Here is a 25483-nt window from a genome sequence, read left to right as displayed (position 1 = left end):
TTCTTGAAATTTGTCTACTGGAATTTAATAAGTGTTTTTCGTACTGTTATTGTAATTATCACCATATAAGAAACATTCTAGCTTGTGTCACTTCATTTGTCGTACATATTGTAAGTTCAGAAACAACTCAGTAATTACATGGTGTTATTGAGTGACAATATGCTGAATGTCAACTTATTGATTTCTCTCTTCCCAAGATTTGCAGAGATTCTAAGTGCAAATGTTCCTGAACTAAGCTGCTTTAGAGAGTTCCCCCCCCCCCCCCCCCCCCCAATTCTCATCAATATGGACATCTAAGAATTTTAAAGTTTCCACCATACTTATTATTTCCTCTCCATGTGGTACACTTATCATTGGTGTAGTATCCCTAGATGTGCAGAACTGAATATGTTGTGTCTTTTAAAAATTGAGGGTGAAACCATTCACAGAAAACCTGTCAATGATACTTTTAAGAACATTGTTTACCATTTCTTCTGCTTCTGTATGTATGCTTGGCTTGATTACAATACTAGTGTCATTTGCATAAAGAACTAATTCTGCTTGTTTTATACTAGACAGAACATTGTTTACATATATGAGGAACAGTAGTGGACCTAACATTGAAACCTGGGGAACCACATACGTGATTTCTCCCCAGTCATAATTACGATCCTGGATACTAAGAATTACTAAGTACAACTTCCTGCATTCTTTTTGTTAGATATGACATTAACCATAGGTTGCCTATACCATCAATCCCCTAAAACGTCAATTTATCTATGATAATACTGTTGATTCACACAGTCAGTGACTTAGAGAGATTGCAGAAAATACCAACTGGTACTATTTTATTATTTAATTCTTGTAAAATCTTGTGAGTATACACGTGAATAGCATCCTCTGTGGAGCAATCCTTCCGAAACCTGAACAGTGATTTGCTAATGATATTATTGTTCCTAAGGTGAGATACTACTCTAGAATACATTACATTCTCAGAAATTTTGGAGAATGTCAGCAGTGAAATACATCAGTACTTACTGACATCTCTCTTATCACCTTTGTTGAAGAGGGGTTTAATGACAACATGTTTCAGTCTCTCATACAAATGCCTTGAGTTAGTGATGTGTTAGACAAGACTGGGCGTATTACATGGGAACAAATATTGGAAACACCATCAAAACCAGATGAGCTTTTAATTTTGTGAGAATTTATAATTTTCTTAATTTGTGAAGGAGAACTTTGTGATACATTCAAATGCTTGAATTGTATGGAAGTTGCGTTTTTAACATACTGCTGTGGTTTTGCTCTTGGATTGTTTGCCCCCATGATTTTTACGTGTTTAAGAAATTATTGTGAAATGTATTTACTACCTGTGACTTATCATTTACAGCCCTTCCATTAAGTTCAGTAGTAATGTTGTCTTGTTCTGTGGCTGGTTATCCTGTCTCTTGTTTCACAAAATTTCATATAGCATTAAGTCTGTTGTCGGAAGTACTGATTTCTGACATTATGTGCAAGTTCTTTCATTTTTAATAATCTCTTTTAGCAATTTTGAGTAGTTTTTGTAATGTGCAACTACTTCAGGTTCCCTACTTGTTCTTGCCAACAGATACATTTCCCTTTTCCTTTTTAAAAGACACTTTAATCCCTCTAGTGGTCCATGGTTTTGTACAGGGCTGTTCAGTGTCCTCTATGATTATCTTATGCTGAAATCTATCAATAAATTTATCATAGAAGAGGTTAAGTTTTGTGGTAGCATTTGGTTGATTATAAATTGCATCCCATGTAATCTCCTGTAAACTATTCTTAAAAACGTTTGTCCTCGAGTCATTAATTAATCTACCTGATTTCCACTGAGGAGTATCCACACTGTAAGGTGCTATGTTATTTATCCTAACTATGCATCATGATCAGAGGGAACATTTGTTACTGGGTAAACAGTTATTTTCTTACTTTGAGCTTCATCAAAGAAAACATAATTAATTAGGGTCCTACTGTCTTTATCCACCCATGTTGGAAAGTTAATTACTGAAACCAAATTGTAGGATATAAATAAGGTTTGCAGATCCTTTTTCATGTCAGAATACTTTACAAAATGTACACTGAAGTTACAAAAGACTACTAACTACTTGCTACTGTCTGACAGCACAGTTAGGAATCTGTTCAAAATTTCCCAGTGATGATGTATATATAATTACAATTCAAAGTGAACTATTTTCTGCTTTAATTAACGTGCACACACTTCTGTGTGCTGATCACTACAAAATCTACTTGTCTCAATATTTTTTATTGTGTGTTCTGTCTTAATATATGTAATAACTCCTCCCTTGTCTATGTTATTTCTGCATGAGTAAACTACAGTAGTGTAATCAGTTATATGTAACTTATCTAACCCTGTGGTTATGTGGTGCTCAGACAGGCACAGGATGTCTATCTTTTCAGAGCGCTCTAAATTTTCCAAACAGACAAGAAGCTCTTCTATTTTACTACTCAGTCCTTTTGTATTTTGATGAAATAAGTTAACCTTACTTTTCTGTGCATTATTAAACATTTTGTGGGGCTCTTCTGTTATTTTCACTTCTTCCAAAACAAGTGCCTGATTCCTGATTCTAACATAAAAAAGGTGCCCCTATGACACCAGTAACTGCAGGGATCTTGCTATGTGTGATGGTACCCCCCTCCCCCCCCCCCCCCATATTATCTGCAAGAAGCTCAGCCAACCGAGCTGTAAAATTTGTTGTTTGCTGGATGTGTAAATGATGTAAGTTGGTTTAGGTGATTTTTCTACACCACTGTACAGATACAACAAGGATTGTCAGATTGTCATTAACTTTCATCTCACGAAGGAAAAGGGTGTACTGATGCATGTGTGAGTGACAAAAAGAGAGGAATATTGTTGAAAGAGTGGATAGCTTGAGGGAAGGATGCAGACAAGAGTTAAGGCTTTGAAGTCCATTCTAATTTACCAGTTATTGTGTGTCAGTGAGTCAAGCATTAGGGTCCAGGCGTCAGCTAATTGCTGCTGTCTCTTGGGCTTGACGTGCTACTTTGTACAAAATTTGGCCATTGTACTGAAATTGTTTTTAAGGGTGGAAGGAGAGCCGTTGCTCATTACAATTGTTATTCCCTATAGTTGTTGATTGATGTATTAAAATGTAATTGAGATTTATACCAGCCAGAGGAACACACAGTTGGAATCTGTGAATTGTCCTGCAGCTGTTGTCTATATCAAAGAACCATCTTCCCCCTCAGTAATAGTTACGGACAATGCCTCATACCATTTGACTAATCTCGATAAGGCACCTACGGTAACTTCCAGGAAAAAGACAACATCAATTGGTTAGAACAACATACCAAATGATTGTGCCAAGGGTGAATTACTGGATCTTGTGGCCCACAATAAACTACCTTTACCTGTATGTTCTTGATAAATTGGCAAAAAATATAGCCCAACAGTCTTCAGACTGCCAACATATCACTGCCATTTCAATTCCATTGTACTTGTATGGAGTCAAATTAAAGGTTATGTGGCAAAGAACAACAAAAAGTATACACTTTGCAGAAGTGGAAAGGTTGAGAGAGGATGCTGTAAACCAAACTTCATTATCAGATTGGTATAATGCTGTATGACACATAAAGTCAGTAATAAGAAAAGCATGGGAGAATGCATGTGTAATGTAAAATGACACAGATGAGGTTGTTATTTCATTGAAAACTGACAACAGTTGTAGTGACCACAAAGGTGATAGTGAAAGTGATTTGTATTTAAGTGGTATGCATCTGTTAGTGGTGTACTGTATCACCAAAAATACGATTGTGCCTACCTTGTGATATATGTGTGACGGAACATTCATCTCATTCCTGTTATTCATCTATAACGTGTGATTGCGGTATCTTTCGCTTCGCTGCACTTCATCTGCAGCAGCAGCAGCAGCCCCCAACACTGCCCTCCCCATTACCTATAAAGATTTTGGCAACAATCGGTAAGTAGACGATTTGTTTCTTTTTTGGTGCATGTGCAACTGTCTATCGCATGAGCATATGGCGTGCTTCATATGAGCCAGCAACTCTGCTCCCCACCACTGCCATCTGTCAATCACAAAGTAATTTTACTTCGAGTGTAATGTTACACACAGTTTTATTTCGTGGATCTGGCATGTATCAAACTGCTTGAATTTTTATCCTTTTTGACATGTTCCAAGAAATTCTGCTAGTGAAATGTCAATTCTGCCATTTCTCTCTTTAATATACAGTCCTGTAGCATTAATTAGAATATTTTCAAAAGATTGATAAAACTATAAAGGTGCAGCTTTAATACACTGTTCGGGCTTTGTGGTTTATAAAAATTATTCATTTCAAAAGAAGCATTTAATCAACTTTAAAACACATCTGCGATCATTATATGAATTAGAAGCTGTTTTACATTATGTGCTGCTGTAAACTGTGCACGGTCTTTTCACTATTAATTCAAAATGTGTAAGATCTAGGGAAAACACATAAAATGGTTAAAACTTTGATTCAAATTTTTTTGGTGGACGTTATTTTTGTGTGGTCGAGACATTGTAACAATGGTCTAGTAATTAAGGAAAAAGTTATCTTCATATAAGTTTGTTTTTATCACTTCTTGATAATGGTACACATTTTATATGGATATTCAATACTGGGACCATAGCATCTTCTGCATGTACTGTAGATACATATATATGGAGCAGAAATTTTGCATTGTCCAGCTCTGAAATGAACTTGAGGATATAAACCACTGTGACCTCGAGGACAGAAAATAAATATTTTTGCTAAATTAAAGATTATCTCCTGTTTTGTAGGTCTCGTATACAGTATATTATAGTTAAACTGACCATACGTACATTTCATTTTATGAAATGTAAATACCTTCAGATTAAAGGAGACCACTCGCTGTAAAATAGAAGTGTCAAGTTGTTGACAGATGCATGTGGAAAGAAAACTTACTGAGAAACACATACACAATGTTGCTGGATTAAAGGACGTAGTGTGAATGTTAATGAAAATTGTTCACGATTTGATTTTGCGCTACTAACCATGTGATTGATGTCTACGATTTGTGGAGTGAATAATTGTGTATTGTGTAATAAATTGAAGAATAGCCCCCAGATGAGAGTTGTGATGAACAGTTGCAGAAAGTTTTTAATTACGCAACTAGCAGTAGTTTACTTATATACTAGTTATAAAATGACCTTGTTTTCTTGTATGTGCAGTTCATTCAGTGACTTTTTGTTGCTATATCAACACTGTGTACCGGAAACAATTTTTACATTCCTCAAAAGCCTTCTGAAAGATTTAAACTCTGTCAGGCAGTGACTTTGATGTGGGTTTGGGTGCATGCCGGACAGTTGCTCTCGCTGACCGAGATAACGGAGCATGACACACGAGCTATTTTAACAGCTTCAGCTCAGCCTATACTTTGCCCACACTCTGCTACAGAGTGAGAGCTTTATTCAGGAATTCTTACATTATTTAAATGGCACTGTGGCACATGTGCCTGAGCCTAGCTCGAGCTGCGACATTGTTTTCGAAGGACAAGTCTGTATATGATTCGGGGCACAAGTATTGTGAGAAGTAGTTATTAATAGAAAACTGGACTGGAAAGACGCACAGTGCCATAACTGCCATCCATGTTAGTGCCGGAAAACTGCTTGGAGAGAAGTAGAAAGGTTTGTGGGTAGAATGAAAGTTCTTTGGCTGGGTAATTATCTCCTGCACACATTGCTGGAATAATGCTTCTAGGTTAAATAATTTTAGAGATGGCATAGCTGCTATCAGGCAATTGTTTTCTGGATGAGTCTTACACTTTGTAGTGGAGCATATGTCCAGAATGATTTAAGGTGGAGCACGAATCTAGCTGTGCAGGATGGTAGAGACAAGACTGAGATTTTATTGGAGAATCTTAAGGAAGTGTTAATTCTCCCTCAAAGGAAATCACTTACAAAAGGGTCATTTGTCAAGTTCAAAGAGACTCTGCATGATTGTTTAGTCTGCTGGAGAGGTCAACAAACAGAATGCTTAACAAACTACTGTTAGAGACAATGAGTATTGCAGAGAGCCTTACACTCAAAATTTCAAGAGATCATATTCCAGTTAAAGTCAAGATTGAATTTCTGCTTACGTAAATCTCATTTCTTCTTTTTTTCCTGGCCTTCGTACTGTATCGTCATGAGTTTGACATGTTAATTATTGGATTTGGCAATATTTGTGGTAGATGGTAGCCTGTTCGTTTGCCCATCCCACTGCCACATGCCACTCTCCCCTCCCCCACCTTCCCCCTTTTCCCCAGTGATAGAATTTGTTTACTCCAACTGTCTGCATCTAGTGTTAGCCCTCATGAAACTGTGTGAACATTATTTCAAAATGGTTTTTTAATTGTGTAGCTGATACAGACATTGGTATCAATCCAGTATTCACCTAGTTGGATGTGGGGAAACTGCCCAAAAACCACATCCAGGCTGGCAGGCACACTGACTTTAATTATTAATCCACTAAACAGATTTGATCTGGGGCCAGCATGTATTCCCAAATCCCAAAAGCGGAGTACTAACCCATGTGGCTATCTGGGCAGGTAACTTACATGCATTGACCATTATGTTTAAATTGGAGAAAATTGAGCTTGTAAAAAGAGATAAGTGAAAACTTCTTTTCCCATGTCCCATCCACAAATGGAACAAATTGGAGGAAATTGGTTGTGTTGTACTACGTATCCATTGCCAAACATTATATGTTCGCTAGTGAAGTACAGTTACAGATGTAGATACCGTAGAACTGCTTACTCTTATTAGAGAAACATGCCTGAATTTTAAAATGACTGAAGAGATTCTAATAGTGCAATAATAGATAAACCTTACAACCTGTCCTTTTTTCCCCCTAAGGTAAGTCTTTCCGCTCCCGGGATTGGAATGACTCCTTACCCTCTCCCTTAAAACCCACATCCTTTCGTCTTTCCCTCTCCTTCCCTCTTTCCTGATGAGGCAACAGTTTGTTGCGAAAGCTTGAATTTCGTGTGTATGTTTGTGTTAGTTTGTGTGTCTATCGACCTGCCAGCACTTTCGTTCGGTAAGTCACATCATCTGTGTTTTTACTAATTTGTATGCATCATATGGTGGACAAAAGGTTGATGCCTTGACACAAAAATGTTTTGATGTTTTCTTTCATGTCTTAAAAATAACAATTTGAAGAAGTATGCTGTGTTAGAGTATAATATATAATGATCCAAGAGTTTTATCAGGGGTGTTCTTGCTTGTGGCCAAGCTGGAACTTTGTTACACACATTTGTTAACAATGCTTTTTGTAATGCCACAACTGGTGCAAATTGCTTTGAACTGGCTGTTGCTCCCTCCTATAACTAAGAATATTACAGGATAACATTAATGAGGCACAGGATGACATTTTGTGTGTTTGTTGAAGTAGGGTTGTGTTTATAGTCTCCAGCTTATGAAAATTGCAACACTCTACGGAAAAAAAAGCATAAAATCTATATACGAGGGTTGTAAATTTAATAGTGGCAACTATTTATTTACAGCTCATACAAAATAGATACGTGTTTCAAAGTAGTCACCAGCATTGTGTATAACCCGTTGCCAGCAATGTGGAATTCGTAGGATACTCTTAGCAGTGCCAATTGTGTTGACAGTTCGAGCGGTGCGGTCTATTGCCCGACGAATTTGCAGTAGTTCTGAAGAGAATGCCATGAAGTGTTTCCTTCAGTTTAGAAATAGAGTTGAAATTACAGTGGCTCAAGTCAGGGGAGTGCAGTAGGTGGTATAGCACTCAGCAGCCCCATCAGTCAAACAAATCAGTAACAGCTTGCACTGTACTGGCTCGAGCATTGTCCTGCAAAATGATTGTCAGGTCCTGCAGAAAGTCATCACTTCTGTCTCTATGCTGTTCATTTGTGGAACACAACCTACGACCAGCTTAGATACAGAAGTGATGACACTTTCTACAGGACCTGACCATCATTTTGCAGGACAATGCTCAAGCATGTACAGTGCAAGCTGTTACTGATTTGTTTGACTGATGGGGCTGCTAAGTGCTATACCACTTACTGCACTCCCCTGACTTAAGGCCTCACGAGTTCAACTTGTTTCTAAACAGAAGGAAACACTTCATGGCATTTGCTTCAGAACTGCTACAAATTCGTCAGACAGTAGGCCGCGCCACTCAAACTGTCACCACAACTGGCACTGCTAAGAGTATCCTACAACTTTCACATCACTGTCAGCGGGCTATACACAATGCTGGTGACTACTTTGAAGGTCAGTAAAACTTTGAAATATGTATCTACTTTGTATGAGTTGTAAATAAATAGTTGCCACTATTGAAGTTCCAACCCTCGTACCTCATTTGGTATGTGACCTGGCTTATTAGTTAAGTGCTATACACTGACAGCTAAGAGATGGATGAGACACATGATAAAACATTTTAATGTCTTTGAATGAGTCATATTGTATCAGAAAAGTAGTTAGAGATTGTACTTACAAGTTTGAGTGTACTTATTACAGGAAACACACTAGGTTCAACATGGTCAATGTTGAAACACTGTTGGCCATTTAAATTGCAACACCTACAAGGAATGACCAAATTTCATTTATTTGGTGTATACAGTGTGGTAGGAATAATATGTGGTTAAATTTATAGTGATACAAGGGTATGCAGAGTGTGAAGTGTAGCGTAGAGAGCTGTCATCTCTGGTGGCGGCAGCGGCTGCTGCTGCTCCTGCTGCTGCTGCTGCTGCTGCTGCTGCTGCTGCTGCTGCTCTAACCCAGTTGGGCATCAGATTGAACGAATCTTGGAAGTCAGACATGACTGTCATTCCGTGTTGCTTCAGCTCTATGCCTAACTTCATCAGTCATATTGCCAGGCCATTGCGGTTTAATGGTAAAGTACTGCCTGAAAAGTGGAAGTTCACAGGATCATATCTCTATTGGGTCATGGAGTATTTGTCTGGCCTTAATCTAGCCTTCATCTCAGTGATATGAAGATTTACTAGGGAAGTCAAATAGTTCAGATTCCATGTTTAGGTCTCCTTTCCCTGGTAAGTTTACTGTGGTAGGTTAGGAACGTGCAAGTCGCCAAAATTGTGTCCAGTTGAAAAGTGGGCACCATACCATTGAGTCACATGAAATTTTTACTACTACTACTACTACTACTACTACTACTGTTACTATTACTATTAATTATAGAGGTTAGTAAGTTGCGACACACTGGTCTCTGGGCAGGCAATGACTGAATGTTTTCAGTGGGTGAGGGATATGAACAACATGCTCATTAGGGCAACTGTCGAACACCCTCTGTATTGAGGTGTGTCCAGACAACATGAACAATGTGCAGTCTTGTGTTATCATGTTGAAAGATTCTGTCATGGAAACCTTGAAGACATGCGTTGGTCACCAACCTTAATATGTTACAAATGTCATGACTACTGTCCAAATAACCAGCTATGTGAACCACAGGTGATTTTGTTGTATACCCAATGGCACAGCTTCAGCATTGTGGCATCAGGGGCTCAGCATAGGCTTGCTGAGTATGGGCTTGGTCACTGCAGGTTTCCTGAGTGGGGGACTGGTAAGTGCCATTGGTCCTCTGTGACCCTAACATATGGGGAACAGTGGAACATTGTGTGTCATAAGGACTGGGGACCTTGGCTGAACCACCCAGATCACAAGAGAAAAACCTCTCAGTCTCAAGATGTACTACACACTGGTGAGATGTGTGGCTGTTGAAGAGGAACAGTTATTAGCAGGCAACCTTTGAGGGAACCTGCCGCACCTCAGTGGTATACGGCTTACTCAGGGAAGTGGACTTTGTCTGGGTAGACTTCCTTCCCTAGCCGCTTATAGAAACTCCATGAAGCCTAGATCTGACATTTCTGCTCCTCAGCAGTTTGGGTGAATTGTTGGGCAGTATTAACATCCAAACTCCTAACAGGTCTCATGTGGTTAGTTCACCTGCGTTATTTCTAAATGTCATTAAAGCATTAACAGTAATGACCCACATTCTTAGGAAGATAATGTCTTTGTTGTGATGAGACATGTGTATAGTTATTTTGAAAAAAAAAAAAAAAAGTCACCCTTCTATATCTATAAAGCTTTGGAGGTACTTGCAGGGCAACTCAATTATCAAGAGGCTGGACAACACTACTCTCCCGCTCAGGACTTTAACGGCTCCCCAAGTAAACAAGCTGTTGACTGTCAAGCTGCTTGGCAAATATCCCAACAGTGAGCTGTACACAGAGTTAAATAGTGTTAAAGGAATTGTGACACGCCGGGGCATTATGAATACGGGTAGAAACGAACTGCAAGACGAATTGGGAATTGGACAGGTAACTGAAGTCCATAATGTTATGAAAAGGCGTGATGGTGAGTTTCAGAAGTCAGCATCTTTTATCCTAACATTCAGTCTGCCAAAGTTTCCTAGTATTTTGGAACAGGCTTTCTCCACCTTAGGGTTAGACCTTATATTACCGATCCAGTGTGCTGCTTCAAGTGTCAGTGCTTCAGTCTCATCACTAAGGGTTGTAGTGGTCGGGCTACATGTGGAATATTTGGTGCCACAGCCACAAACTGGGTATTCAATACACTGCCCCACCCATGTGTGTTTGTTGCTCCCAGGCCATTCCAGTTTATAGCAGGGATTCAAGAAATGTCACCCAACATGTCTCATACTGTGACATGAAGAAGGAATTTAAGGTCACTCAGCCAAGTCCTGTGAAGTCTTTTGCTTTTGTGTTCAAGCAGCCTGTCCAGAAGATCAGTGTTAGCACTCAGACTATAATGGTTGAGCAGGGCAAATCTACCTGCTACCTGCTGCCAGCCTGTGATGCTGGTACTGCAGCCCAGCATTCCTATCGCTGAAACATTATTAGTTGTTGAAAGTAATGTTGGCCAGGATAGAAAACCCTTGCAGCAGATACTGGAAGAGATGTAGCAGAGTGTTCCTGTTACATTAGTCTTGCCGTTGTCCTCAAAGTCCAAACTGGGGACGAAGACCAGAAGGCCAAAACAGTCTACTCTGGAACCATCGGACCATGCGTATTCTATCTGATGGTTCTATCTGATGAAGACCATAAAATTGCTGGTACTGATGTTGACTTTTGACTTAGGGTGCCAGTGAGTCCTTAAAGTGATGCCCCCCTCCTCACCTGTAGTTTCCCCACCATGGCGGAATGCTGGGGAAAGACAGAAGCAACCCTCACCATTCAAATCACTTACACACTTAAGGGGAGCTGGAACGATGAAAATGACAAAATTAATGTTTTTGGTTTTTTCATTGTAAAATTATTTGGGGTTTTCTGAATAAAACAAATAAAGTTTCACCCTTCTAAGTGAATTCTAAGTGTTTTTTATTGCTGCAAAGTTAACGCGCTGCACAAACGGTTGCAGCGACTTGGTGTGTCACCTCTGACGGCACGGCTCGCTGGCTGCAAGCAGGGTATCTTTGCAGAATTAGACAGTGTTTTGTTTTCCAACGTTGTATGGCTTTATCTCTGTGACAAGTGACTGTTCATAATGGTAAACATAAACACTATACCGTGTGTGTTGACTTGTGGAATTTGCTCTGTGTTGTTTAGCTGTTCAATTTTGCATATTTGACGAATGTTGCTCGTACCTGTTTTACGTGTTTGGTTTGTGGATATCAGTGTGCCCTGTTTCAGCAACTGAATGTTTAAGAAAAGGCGCAATGAATGGAAGAAGAAATCTTTTGTTGTTTTGAAGGGAGATGCTGTTCAGACTGCTTCACAGACTACTCCAAATGATTGTAATAGAACTTCTTGCAGCAAGAAACTTTGTGGCAGCAACGAAAAATTTGAAAACTATGAGAGTGACAGTAATTATGTGAATGAAATAATTAACATATCCTTGCTCTCTGACATTTTGAAACATAATGTATTGTGCCAAGTTTGCAAAGAAAGAGGACTGGAATTGAAAATAACTTCACACATTGGTTTGGCATGTGAAATGTTACTTAAGTGTAACAAATGTGCTGCAGAAGTTTCGTTTTCTAATTCTGGCTGTATTCCTCGTAGTGGTAATAGTGGATAGAAGGTGTATGATATAAATGTTAGGCTAGCGTATGGCTTGTGTTGCATTGGCAAGGGCAGTGCTGCAGGGACAGTCTTATGTGGAATTATGAACTTGCCAAAACCACCAACCAAGTTTGGATTTTATAATGAATTGGTGGGATCTTCTGCTGAAGATATTGCTCAAGCAACAATGAAGAAAGCAGCTTAAGAAGCTGTGACAGATAATGAGAATTGTAGAGATTTAACTGTTGCTTTAGATGGATCATGGCAACGTAGAGGTCATAAGTCTCTAAATGGAGTTGTGACTGCTACCAGTGGAGACAGTTGCAAAGTAATTGATGTTGCTACTCTCTCAAAACATTGCAGATGTAAGGGCAATACCAAGGACAAACATAGTGAAAGTTGTGAAGGGAATTTTCATGGCACGAGTGGAGCAATGGAAGTAGAGGGAGTGAAAGCAATTTTTTTCCAGATCACAGGAGTGGTATATTGTATGATACACTAACTACCTAGGAGATGGTGATTCTAAGGGATATAAAGTTGTAGAGGAACTCAAACCTTGTGGCAATGAAATCACATTAAAAAACGGGAGTGCATTGGACATATGCAGAAGCGCATGGGGGCGCGCTTGCACAAACTAAAGCAGACATTAGGATCCTAGAAGCTTAGTGATGGTAAGACCCTTGGAGGAAGAGGAAGATTGACAGGTGAAGCAATTGATAGATTGCAGAGGTATTATGGGTATGCAATTAGGCAAAATATAAGAAGCATTGAGCATATGAGGAGAGCAGTATGGGCTTTATTTTTTCATACTACATCAACAAATGAGCACCCACAACGTGCACTATGCCCTACAGGTGTTGACTCATGGTGTAAGTACCAATCAGGAAAGGAATATGCCCATAAAAACAGTTTGCCAAATGCTGTAATTGATGTAATCAAACCCATATTCAGAGATTTATCACAGCCAAGTTTATTGGAGCAGTGTTTACATGGGAAAATAAAAAATCCAAATGAAAGTGTAAATAATTTAATTTGGCTTAGGATTCCCAAAAGAGTGTTTGTACAGATAAAAACATTGCATTTTGGAGTGTATGATGCAATGGCAACATACAATGAAGGAAACATTATCAAATGTGATGTGCTGAAATGTTTAGGTTTCCAACTAGGACACAACACCATTTCCACAGTGCGCCTAATTGATGATGAAAGAGTAAGAGGTGCAGGAAGAAGAGACAAAAGCCTACAACATGCAGCAAAAGGGAAGAGAAGACCAGTGAAAAGGAAACTAACACTGGGAAAAGAAGAGAATGCTGATAATCCATCATATGGGACGGAAATATATTAAAAAACTTTGGAAGCCATTTCCTGTAACTTTAAAATTTTCATCTTTGAGGAACATTTTCTCAAAAACTGCTAACAGTATATCAATTAAATTTATACACAATATTGTTTACTTGTTTTCCTTCGTTTTTATTACAAATTGTAAAAAAAATATTGTATAATTCAAGAGTTATAGAAGAAAAAGTGCAAAATTTTAGAGATAAAAAGCATCTGTTTAAAAAAATTGTAAAACAAAAACCAATAAATATTTCATAACATGGCATTATAAATTTGTAGAGAAATATTCACTGAAAATGTAGTCCAAATTTCAGAGTAATATGTTTAATGGTTTTAGAAAAAATGTTCCTTCTGTTTGGTAAAATTAACATGGAGGAGTCTGCCGCTCGTGGTCTTGCGGTAGCGTTCTCGCTTCCCACGTGCGGGGTCCCGGGTTCCATTCCCGGCAGGGTCAGGGATTTTCTCTGCCTTGAGATGATTGGGTGTTGTGTGTCCTTCATCACCATTTCATCATCATTGACAAAAGCAAGTCGCCGAAGTGGCATCAACTAAAAAGAACTTGTGATATGGTGGCCGAACTGCCCCGCATGGGGCCTCCCGGCCAACAGTGCCATACGATCATTTCGTTTCAACATGGAGGAGATGGATCATTCCGGCTCCGCTTAAGTGGAACTTACTGGGGTTCAGGTCTTGTATGGTTGTGTACCGACTCAGGTTCAGCCACTGTGTATATGTCTTCAGAAGTCTCTTCAAATCTTCTGACACCCTTGTGCTATGTGGATATGTTCTCCACAAAAAGGACGACCTTAGTGAAGAGAGAGCTAATGGGGGAGTGCCCATTTTCTTCATGTTCTCCAGCCCTTGCACACACTACTCAGTGGGGAGTGGTCAGTGACTTGCACAGCAGTAATCCTTACCTGTCTGGATTCACCTGCCATGCATATTATTTCCCAATATAAAACTGCCATGATGGGCACTCAGTAGAGTGGACTGGAAACTTAACAGCTGCCTTGCTGAGTTTGAACACTGTGTCAGTGTCCAGGAATGGGTGGATCAAAATTACTCAAATGATCCACCACATCCATTCCACAGTTTTGTGGACAAATGAAAAGGTCTCCTGTCCCCCATTGGAGGATGACTGCCATTCTGTAATTGGGACTGCACGGATGGCTCTGCGAAGGTTCCAGTGCCAAACAACTGCAGAGAGCCTCCCCACCTTTCCAGTGGTGAGGGCTTAATGTCACCATATTATTTGTGAGAGCAAGAAGAGATCTGGGCAACAGTTCTCTACTACTCTTAACCATTCCACAAAGAGTACCATTGTGTGGGAGGTATCGGGATGATTTCTGGGACAGGATGGAGGTGTCCAGTGGCTGCTGTACTAAGGAATGGCACTCTCTAAACCAGCCCATGAGACTTTGCCTAGGATGTGGCAGCCTATTTTGCAACTGTTACTGCCCCCGCCAGTCAGGATCCAGCTTTCCAGCACCACAGAGTTGCTGCTGGGAAGGGCAATTGGAACTTATGATCCATCACTGATAAAGAGTACAACTGCCCCTTTTCCATAACCTTTTCCATAACTTACATATAAAAGCAGCTTACTGATGCAGAATTAATATGGAAAAGGAGTAGTTACTACATTCATTAAGCCAGAACACATGTTCCAGAATATTCAGACAAGTAGATTTTGTAGTGATCAGCACATAGAAGTGTGTGCTTTTGAATTAATACTGAAAAATAGTGCACTTTTAATTGTGGCAGTATGTAGATCCCCACTGGGAAATTTTGAAACGTTTGTGAGGAGTATGGCTTTCTTACTGTGCTATCTGTTAGCAGCAAGCTGTTAATAATGTGGTGACTACATTGTAGCTTTTTTAAATGACTCTGATAGGAAAAATGATCTGGGAACCTTATTTGCATGCTACAATTTGGTCTCAGTAATTAACTTTTCATCACGGGTGGATAGAAACAGTAGGACTCAAAATTGATAATGTTTTCCTTGGTGAAGCTTGAAGCAAGAAAGTATTTACAAGAGATCACTTGAGATGAAATTTATAGTGAAACAAATGCTAACATAAAATTTAATCTAGTCCATGATATGAATTTATCATTAATTGAAAATAGCTTTCCACATAAGCTAATCAGAAAGGACACTAAACTGCTATGTAAAAAAACCATGGACCACTAGGGGATTAAAGACTCTTGTGAAAGGTAAAGGGAAATGTATCTGTAGGCAAGAACAAGCAGAGACCCTGCATTAGTTGCACACTACAAAATCTATTCAAAATTACTAGGAAGGTTGAAGGTTACTTAAAAAAAAAAAAAAAAAAAAAAAGGAATAAGCAGTTCTCAGAAATCATTGATTCCAGCAACAGACTTAGGCTATATGGAATGTAGTGAAGTGAGAACCAGGATAACCAACGACAGACGAAACATCATCACTATTGAACTGAATGGAAAGGCTATAAATGGTGAGTCACAGGTAGCCAATGCATTTAAGAATCGTTTCTTAAATACAGTGGAAAGTATAGGAGCAAACAGTCCAAGAGCAAAATAACAGCACTATGTTGAAAGTGTAACTTTCATAAAATGCAGTCAGTTGAATGTGTCACAAAGCTCTCCTCCTGAAATTACGAAAATTTTACATTCTCTCAAAAAGAAAAGCTTATCTGGTTTTGATGGTGTTTCCAATATAGTGCTAAAAATGTGTTCCCACATTGTAAGCCAATCTTACCTGAAATATGAAATGCATCTCTAACTCAAGGCATTTTTCCAGAGAGATGTCCAGTGCTCGATTTATTGTTCTGGCTGAGGAATTCAAACAAGATTTCTTAAACTGTGATGGAACTGATATGCGATGTACTATTTGGATTCAGGAATTTTGTTAGGTGAAAAACACTAGTGAGATCGCATCAAACAATATATTTCCAGCTATAAGCATCAAATGAATAATACTTCAAGCAAACAAATCAAGGCAACTTCGATTACAAAATGTGTTTCAACAGAATTCCTCTAAAAGTAAAAATTTGAAGGAATTGAACATTGATTTGTGTGTAGCTCATACACAAGCAGGACTTCCACTCAGGTGAACCATCCAGTCTTTAAGGGCTTTCTTGAAAAATACACAAAGATGTCAGTGCCCCATGAGAGTACTTTGAGAAAAACTACATGGAGCCTGTTTATGAAGAAACCATACAAAAAATAAAGGAGAAAATGTCTGATTGCGATGTGGGAATTATTTTGGGTGAAGCCATAATACAGTGGGACAATATGTTTTGAACATTTTAGTTTTTCCTTTAGCAGGGGAGAAGGTTAAGCCCATATTGTAAAATTTTTAGCTGCAGAAAGCTAATTCCAGTACAGTAATGCAATCAGTTATGGACTTCTGCCAGAAACGCTGGCCTTCTGGTATCGAGTTCGAAAAACTACTTCTTGTGGTTATGGACCAGGCTCCCCACATGGTTTCAGCTTGTAACCAATTGAAACCTTTAATTCCTAAGTTGAAGCATGTGGCATGCTTGGTTCATACCCTTCACAGGATTTGTGAATCCATAACGAATATGACATTGCAAAGCAGTTCATCTCTGCCCTGAACAAGATTCTACTGAGAACTCAAGAGTTGTGTTGTTGCCTACAGGGAAACCACTGGCCTGCCCCTTACAAATTTCCTGGTCATTACTCTTAGGGGATCTTGGGTGAATGTGCTGCTATGTTGTGTGAGAATTTTGACAAAATTATAGTGTTTGTGCTTTCTTTGGATCCAGCCTATGCAGGTGCAATTTCGAAGGCACAGCAACTTCTGTTACTGGAGAAAGTACATAATTTGCAGAGAGAAGTACATTGTTTCCATAGTTACAAGTACCTGACTGCAGTTATTAAACTATTACAAGAACAAGGGCTGGAAAAGGAAAAACAAGGGATATTTTAATTCCATGAGGAAGCAGTTAGATGCCTTTGCCAAAGACAAACTTGAGCCTAGCCTTCAGAAAAATCTAGACATTGAGGAATTCGCTACATCTGAGGAGTTGCTATTCCTACTGAATGCAAGGTTTGCCTCATTGGTTTCTGTGGATGTTGAAAGAATCTTTAATATCTACAAAGACATTCAGTCTAATAATAGAAACAGACTTACCTTTAAAAATGTAAAGATGCTTAATGTCTTATGTACAATGCTTTGTTTTTTTTCCCTTCTTTTGATGAGTAATAATTTGATGTACTTGTTTTTAATTCAGTAAACTAGAAGAGGAGGGAGAGAGATTGTTTAATTAGTTGAATAAACCAGCACCTTTTGCCGCTTTTTTTACCTTATTTAAGAATCTTTTCCCATCCTTGTTTCATCAGAAATTTGCACCTAAAAATCCTAACACTAGTTATGATCATACCTGGAACAATAAAAATTCACATCAATTTTTGTCTTACATAATGTTTAGGCAAATTTTTGTGAACAGGATGTGGAGGCAACCTAAAGAAATCTGATTTAAAAATGACCTGTGGATGGGGCAGAAAGATTCACAATAAGGGGCTTTTGGCAGGAAGAATTGAGAAAATTTGCACATCATGTAAGTTTGAAATGAGTAAAGGGGAACAGCTGGGACAGAATTTGTAAAACTGAACTTTGTCGCAACTGGGATTGGACACTAAGTAAGGAAAGAAATAGGACCAAGAGATGGAATAGTTATAGGCAGCCTGATGATAGGAAGAAGTAAGTACACACGTACATTTATGTCTAGATGATTCCTCTGCTATTCTCAATAAAGTGCTTGGCAGAGGATTCAGTGAACCACCTTCAAGCTGTCTCTACCATTCCACTCTCGAACAGTGTGTGGAAAAAAAAGCACTTAAATTTTTCTGTGAGAGCCCTGATTTCTCTTATTTTATCATGAAGATCATTTCTCCCTCTGTAGGTGAGTGCCAACAGAATGTTTTCGCAATCGAAGGAGAAAACTGGTGATTGAAATTTCATGAGAAGATCCCGTCGCAACGAAAAACGCCTTTGTTTTAGTGATTGCCACTCCAATGCACGTATCATGTGTGGCACTATCTCCCCTGTTTCACAATAGTACAAAGTGAGCCACCCTTCTTTGAACTTTTTCAATGTCATCTGTCAGTCCCACCTGATGTGGATTCCACACTGCACAGCAATACTCCAGAACAGGCAGACAAGCACGTACAAATACTCATTAGTAGACCTTTCCCACCTTCCCCAAGTGTCCTGCCAATGAATCAGTCTTCGGTTTGCTCTACCCACAACATTATCTGTGTGTTGTTCTAATTTAGGTTATTTGTAATTGTAATCCTTAAGTATTTAGTTGAATTTACAGCCTTAAGATTTGAGTGACTTATCGCATAATCAAAATTTAGCGCATTTCTTTTAGTACTCATGTGAATAATTTCACACTTTTCTTTATTCAGGGTCAATTGCCACTTTTCACACCATACAGATATTTTATCTAAATCATTTTTCAATTAGTTTTGGTCATCTGACAACTTTACTACAAGATGGTAAATGACAACATCATCTGCAAACAATCTAATAAGGGCTACTCAGATTGTCTCCTATGTCGTTAATATAGATAAGGAACAATAGAGGGGCCCATAACACTTTGTTTTGGAACTCTAGATTTTACTTTCTATAGGCATGCAGTTTGGTTAGAAGACTGTTGTGGAATATTTTGCAGGGAGATAATGAGGGATAAGAATTTTATGTTGGGGGTTATTTGATGAAGATAATATTTAGATTCTAAGTGTAATTGTTGAAGAGAAAATGTGGATTTGGTATCATTAGATTGCAGTTGTAGGTCAGAATTAGACTTCATCTGTGGTACTTGAGAGAAGAATGTGGGGTATGATGTAAAAGTTGTGTGAATGGCAACATTAGTAAACTGATTTAGGTGAAATATGTCTGAAGTTATTTTGTAGATGGGGTATGTGCTATAGTTATGAGGATGAGGTTATTAGTGTGTGGGCAATCCGGCCTGTGGTAGATGTTTATGGGCAGAGATATACATGGAGGTATATGCTGCAATTATTGAAGTTACTTGAATGCAGGCAATATGGCCTGTGATTAATATGGTTGAAAGGTATTGTGAGCAAGCAATGGTTCCTGTGTTCGGTATTTTAAGTGAAAGTGTTTCTGCTGTGCAGATACTGCTTTATGGGTGGAAGCTGGAAATGACACATTGAATGTCAATGAAGAGAAATCATATTGCTAGTTATATGAGTGAATAAGCTGTGCAGGCAAATTTATTTATTGATGGTGATCAGTAATTGAGTTACAATAATGAAATATTTGCAGGACAAAAAACAGATGTGTATGGTAAGAGAACTTTTTACTTAGATAGTGAAGAGAATAATGTAAGTGAGGTTGACAATACTGATAATATTGCAGATGGTAATGAGAATAATGAGATACATGTTTTTATGATTAATTAATGGTGGCAACAGATGGTTGTGGGTAGTGGTAACTAAATGAGTTGTTGAATGGAAGTGATAAGTATATTTAAAGGTTTTTCTGGCATAGTGAAGGTGTAGAGCATGCAAACAGCAACTGCTGTTAGTGAGTTTGGTGGTGAACTAAAGTGGTATATGTGAAGTGAAAAATTTGCTTAAGTTTAAAATTTTGGGGGTCATATTGTCATGGGTGTATTTTAGGTTAAGGTTTTTGGGGTCAATTTTGGATGACTTCACATTTTTCATGATTTAGAGTCAACTACCACTTTTTGAACCATACAGATATCTTGTCTAAATAGTTCTGCAATTTGTTTTGATCATCTGATGACATGAAGATAGTAGATGACAGCATCATCTTCAAGCAATCTAAGAAGGCTACTCAATTTCTCCTAATTTCTTTATGTAGACCAGGAACACAGAGGGCCTACAGTACTCTCTTGGAAACATCAGATATTACTTCTGTTTTTCTTGATGACTTTTGGTCAGTTATTTTGAACTGTGACCTCTCTGACAGGAAATCATGACTCCAGTCACACAACCCAGGTGATAATCCATAGGCAGACAATCTGATTGGAAGTCGCTTGTGAGGAATGGTATCAAAAGCACTCTGGAAATCTATAAATATTTAATTAGTTTGACATCACCTGTTGGTAGCATTCATTACTTTGAGAGAAAAAAGAGCTAGCCGTGTTTCACAAGAATGATATTTTTTGGATCCGTGTCAGCGGTTTGTCAATAAATTGTTTTCTTTGAGGGAACTCGCACAGTCCAAAAACAGTATATGTTCCAAAATCTTACCACAAATTGAGAGTAGCAATATTGGTCTGTAATTCAGCAGGTTACTCCTATTTCCTTTCTTGGGTATTGGTGTCCGCCCCGGTAGCTGAGTGGTCAGCATGACAGACTGTCAATCCTAAGGGCCTGGGTTCGATTCCCGGCTGGGTCGGAGATTTTCTCCGCTCAGGGACTGGGTGTTGTGTTGTCCTAATCATCATTATTTCATCCCCATCGACGCGCAGGTCGCCGAAGTGGCGTCAAATTGAAAGACCTGCACCAGGCGAACGGTCTACCCGACGGGAGGCCTTAGCCACACGACATTTCCATTTCTTCGGTATTGGTTTTACTTTCCAATTTTTGGGTATAGATCTTTTGACTAGCTAGCTGTTGTATATGATTGCTAAATATGGAGCTATTGTATCAACATATTCTGAAAGGAGCCTGACTGGTATAAAATCTGGACTGGAGACCTTGCCTAAGTGATTTAATCTGCTTCACTACAATGAGGATACCTACTTCTAAGTTATTCATGGTAGCAGTTATTCTTGATCCAAATTCTGGAATATTTACTTCGTGTTCTTTTGTGAAAGAATTACAGAAAAAATGTGGTTAGTAACTGTTTTAGTGGCACTGTCACCTATAACATCATAATTGTTATCATGCAGCGGAAGTATTGATTGTCTCTTTCCACTGGTGTACTTTACATATGACCAGACTCTCTTTGGATTTTCTGCCAGATTTTGAAACAAGGTTTCGTTGTGGAAACTAGTTGAAGCGGGTTGCATTGAAGTTCACACTAAATTTCAAGCTTCTGTAAAACTTTGCAAGTCTTGGAGGTTTTGTGTTCTTTTAAATTTGACATGTTTTTTTGTTGCTTCTGCAACAGTGTTCTGACCTGTTTTGTGTACCGTGGCAGATCAGTACCATCTCTTAGCAATTTATTCGAAATATATTTCTCAATTGCCATTAATACTATTCCTTTGAATTTAAACCACATCTTGTCTACACTTACATTGTCAAATTGGAAGAACTTGAGGCTGCCTCTTAGGAAGGCATCAAGTGAATTTTCACCTACCCTCCTTTTTTTAGATGCATTTTGCAATTATTTTTAGTAGGTTTGGATGTTGAGGTATTAACCCTTGCTACAACCACCTTATTGTCACTAATCCCTGTATCCATCATGATGCTCCCTATTTGCTCATTATTATTTATTTACATTTTGGAGACATGATTTAAAGGTCTTAATTGTTTAATCACTTATAGGTGCTGTTATCTTCCATCGGAGGCTCAGGTTTATTCTGGTAAATTTTCCTGTTAGTAATTGACCATCATGAACAGAGAGACCATTCAGTAATTTAACTACTGATGATACTGCTCAATTTCTCTTGGTCTATAAAAAAATTTTTGCAGTTCGAGCACTTGAATTTGAAGTTACTCTGGGGAAAAACGACAGCTTCTCTTTCACAGCTAATTAGGTGCAGTAAAAGTGAACTGAACTGCTTCTTAGAGGGGCCAACATTCCCTAAAGGTGCCCTATATATTGCTACAATTGAAAGAGTAGAATTAATTACGTAAATTTCAATGGCAAACATTTCATAACATTGCTTGAAACAAGAATCGGGTATTTCAGTTGATCTGCACTTGACAGTTCAGAACAAAAATAACCACTCCTCATCTTTTTCTCTGTTTCCTGCAGGGTGAAGACTTCAGATTGCAGTCAGGCATTAAGTCTTTCCACCCCTGAGCAGATGTGATGCTCAGTGTGCGAGGAAGCAAGCTGGGATATTTTTACTTCCGCCCTTGTTTTGCTATCTACCTCTTTAAATTCGTTGTCTCTTTCCCAGTTTTAACTAATTACCAGTAACATACATGAATATAATCTTCATTTTCATAAAAGAGAAAGGTTGGCCCTCAGTTTTAAAGAATGTAACACCAGATCTAATTATGTGCTTTGTTTTATGTACGTAATTGATTTTCTAATTTATTTCAACTATTCCTAGTTAGTATGTTTCATTATAGGGCAAGATCAGTGCGTTGACGTGCATGCTGTCATTGGTAAACAAATCTCTAATAAAACTACTTACATATACAAGTATAGTAAGAGTTTGCAAGTCTTTACAAATTTTTGGTCATTGTTGAGATGGCTTCATTTACACAGGACTATTGGATCAAGTCATAAGTCTTACGAATATTCACAACCTTGAGGAATGCTCACAACCGTGGAGATATTAAGTGCAGAGAATTTCTCCTCAGGCACTTGTATTATGTTATAATGGACATTGACCCTGTGACAAGGCTGTACAGTTCTTGCATGCAACCCAGGGACCTCAGTAATAGCAACTACTAGCAAATTGCCAGTTGGTCCCTCTGTCAGGAGTTGCTTTGCTTGTGGGTACCAATTGTGATTTTAAAACCCAACAACTGCTTGCAACTTCATTCCTCCACAGTTGTCCTGTTTGTGTCAGGACCCATCGAACACTAAATTCTTTGTGTGGTGGTATTTACACTTGGCTGCTAGATGGTCTAACTGAGGGAGAAATCAAAACTTACTTCTCTGATCAGGGCATCACTGCAGTGCATCAGTGCCTACACACACTTTTTCTCGCGTTTGATGAAGTAGTGCTTCCAGCAAAGATCAAAGTACGCCAAAAAGTCATCACAGTCTGACCGTACATTCTGAACCTGATGCGCTGCTGCCAGTGTCAGAGTTACACTCACACTTGAATGTTGTGTAGAAACCTGGCCAAATGTGTTACGTGGGGTAGGGATGCTCACGAGGGCGATTGTTTGCCTCCTCCTTTCTGCTGTATCAGTTTCATTGGTAACCATGCAGCCTCATCCCGAGAATGTCCCTTGTATCTCGACAAGTGGTCTGTTCAGGAGAGCTGGATGAAGGAAAAAATGCCTTATCCTGTCACTCTCAAGTTATTGGTGTGTCAAAAGCCCAGCATTTTATCATCTGACACGTACAATACTGTTCTTGCCACACTTGGCTCCACAAAGGACATGGCCATGCAGACTTGTGACCTCAAATTCAGCACCACTCTTGTAAAATCACCCAGTGTTATGGTAGTATTCTCATCTCCTTCACCTCCAGCTGAACAACAAGCCACCAAATTTTTGCCTATGGCAGTGAAATCACCTGTTACACACCTGCAAGCAGGAAAAGACAGAAGGAATACTACCCCGAAGACTTTTTATGTCCCTCCAGCCAACAAACATCTGAGTCTTCATCTGCCAACCTCAAAGGCTCCAAGAAATCAAACAAATTATAAAGGTCTTCACCTTCACTGATTCTGAGATCTTCATCAATGGTGTGTGCATGTGATACTGTCACCTGACCTCCATTTTTGCCAGTGTGCAGTGCTAATCATTTTTCTGTTCTGGAATCCACAGACCTATCGAGGGAGAATGCCAACATCTTTGTAGATATTATGGAGCAGAATCCCTAGTCTGTGCACCCTGTAGCAGTGAGTCTTAGAAAGTTGGCACTTGGCAGCTGCTGAGATGAAAGCCCTTATTTTTTTCCCTTCTCCCCTTTCCCCGTCATGATTCTCCTCCAGTGGAACGTTTAGGGCATTAGATTCAACGAGGAGGAATTACGGTTGATCTTGGAATCTGTGTCCACTTTTCTGCCTCCAGGAAACAAATTGCGTCCTCATGACCACTTCGATCTCTTGCATTTCTTTCCGGTCTACTTTGACCTTCCCCTGAGGACGACATTCCATCTCACAGGGGAGTCATGCTGCTCATCCAGAATGAGATTCATACTCAAACCGTCTCGCTGAACACATGGCTGTAAGCTGTTGCGGTCCGCATTTTTCTTCCTCGCTTCACCCTTTCTCTTTGTGCCATCTACATCCCTCCGTCACTCGGTATTACCAAAGCAGACTTTCTCCAGCTTGGTGTGCAACTCCCTCATCCCTTTTTGCTGCTCAGTGACTTTTAATGTGCACTATCCCCTTTGGGGCTTTCCTAGAACCTGTCAGAGAGGAGCCTTCTTTGCTGACCATCTCAATCAACTCAACCTCATCTGCCTTAACACTGGAGCACCCATGTCACTTTCAGACTTCACACACACCTATTACCATTTAGACCTCTCGTTCTCCACTTCCCATCTTGCCCATCATCTCGAGTAGCCTGTTCTCTCTGACATGTACTTCAGTGACCATTCCTTATGTGCTATCCATTAGCTGACTCCTACCCCACGTATGTGTAAACCCAGTTGGCAGCTTTCTAAAGTCAACTGGAGGCTTTACTACTGCATGGTGACCTTCCATGAACCTTTCCCCAGTTGTGATGGCCAGAGTACCTCACAAACGTTATCTTTACCAACGCTGAACATTCCGTTCCTTGCACTTCACCTTTACCATGCTGTGTCCTGGTCCCTTGGTGTAGTGAGGCATGCTGTGAGGCAATTCGCATGCAGAGATGCGCTCTTCACATTTTTCACTGTCGTCCTATGATGGTGAACTGCATTTGTTATAAACAGTTGCGTGCACCATGTCCTCGCATTCTTCGGGATAGCAGAAAAGGTAGCTCGATTTCATTTACTAGTTCTTTCAACAGTTCCACTCCATCTTCTGTCATGTGGGCCAACCTCCGACGGCTCTCTGGGACCAAGGTCCCTTCCCCACTTTCCGGCCTGACCGTAGCAGATGATATTGTTGTGGACCCTACTGCTATCTTCAACACCTTGTCCCGCTATTTTGCGGAGATTTTAAGCTGCACCCACTATCATCCTACCTTTCTCCATTGGAAATGAGTGGAGGAGGCTCGGGTGATACCCTTCTCCTCTCAGAATTGTGGAAGCTACAATGCCGCCTTTGCTATGCCAGAGCTAGATCGTGCTGTCATGTCGTCCTGATCTTCCGCCCCAGGGCT

General features: G+C 39.4%; 1 protein-coding gene across 1 annotated transcript in view; it reads left to right on the top strand.

The window, feature by feature from the left end:
- Nucleotides 1–25483, top strand: part of LOC124721370 (DNA mismatch repair protein Msh2) — a 229822-nt gene that overhangs the window by 20947 nt on the left and 183392 nt on the right. The gene's annotated exons all lie outside the window — the stretch shown is intronic.

Source organism: Schistocerca piceifrons, chromosome X (assembly GCF_021461385.2).
Source record: "Schistocerca piceifrons isolate TAMUIC-IGC-003096 chromosome X, iqSchPice1.1, whole genome shotgun sequence".
Lineage (NCBI taxonomy): Eukaryota > Metazoa > Arthropoda > Insecta > Orthoptera > Acrididae > Schistocerca > Schistocerca piceifrons.
This window is presented reverse-complemented; position numbering and strand designations above follow the sequence as displayed.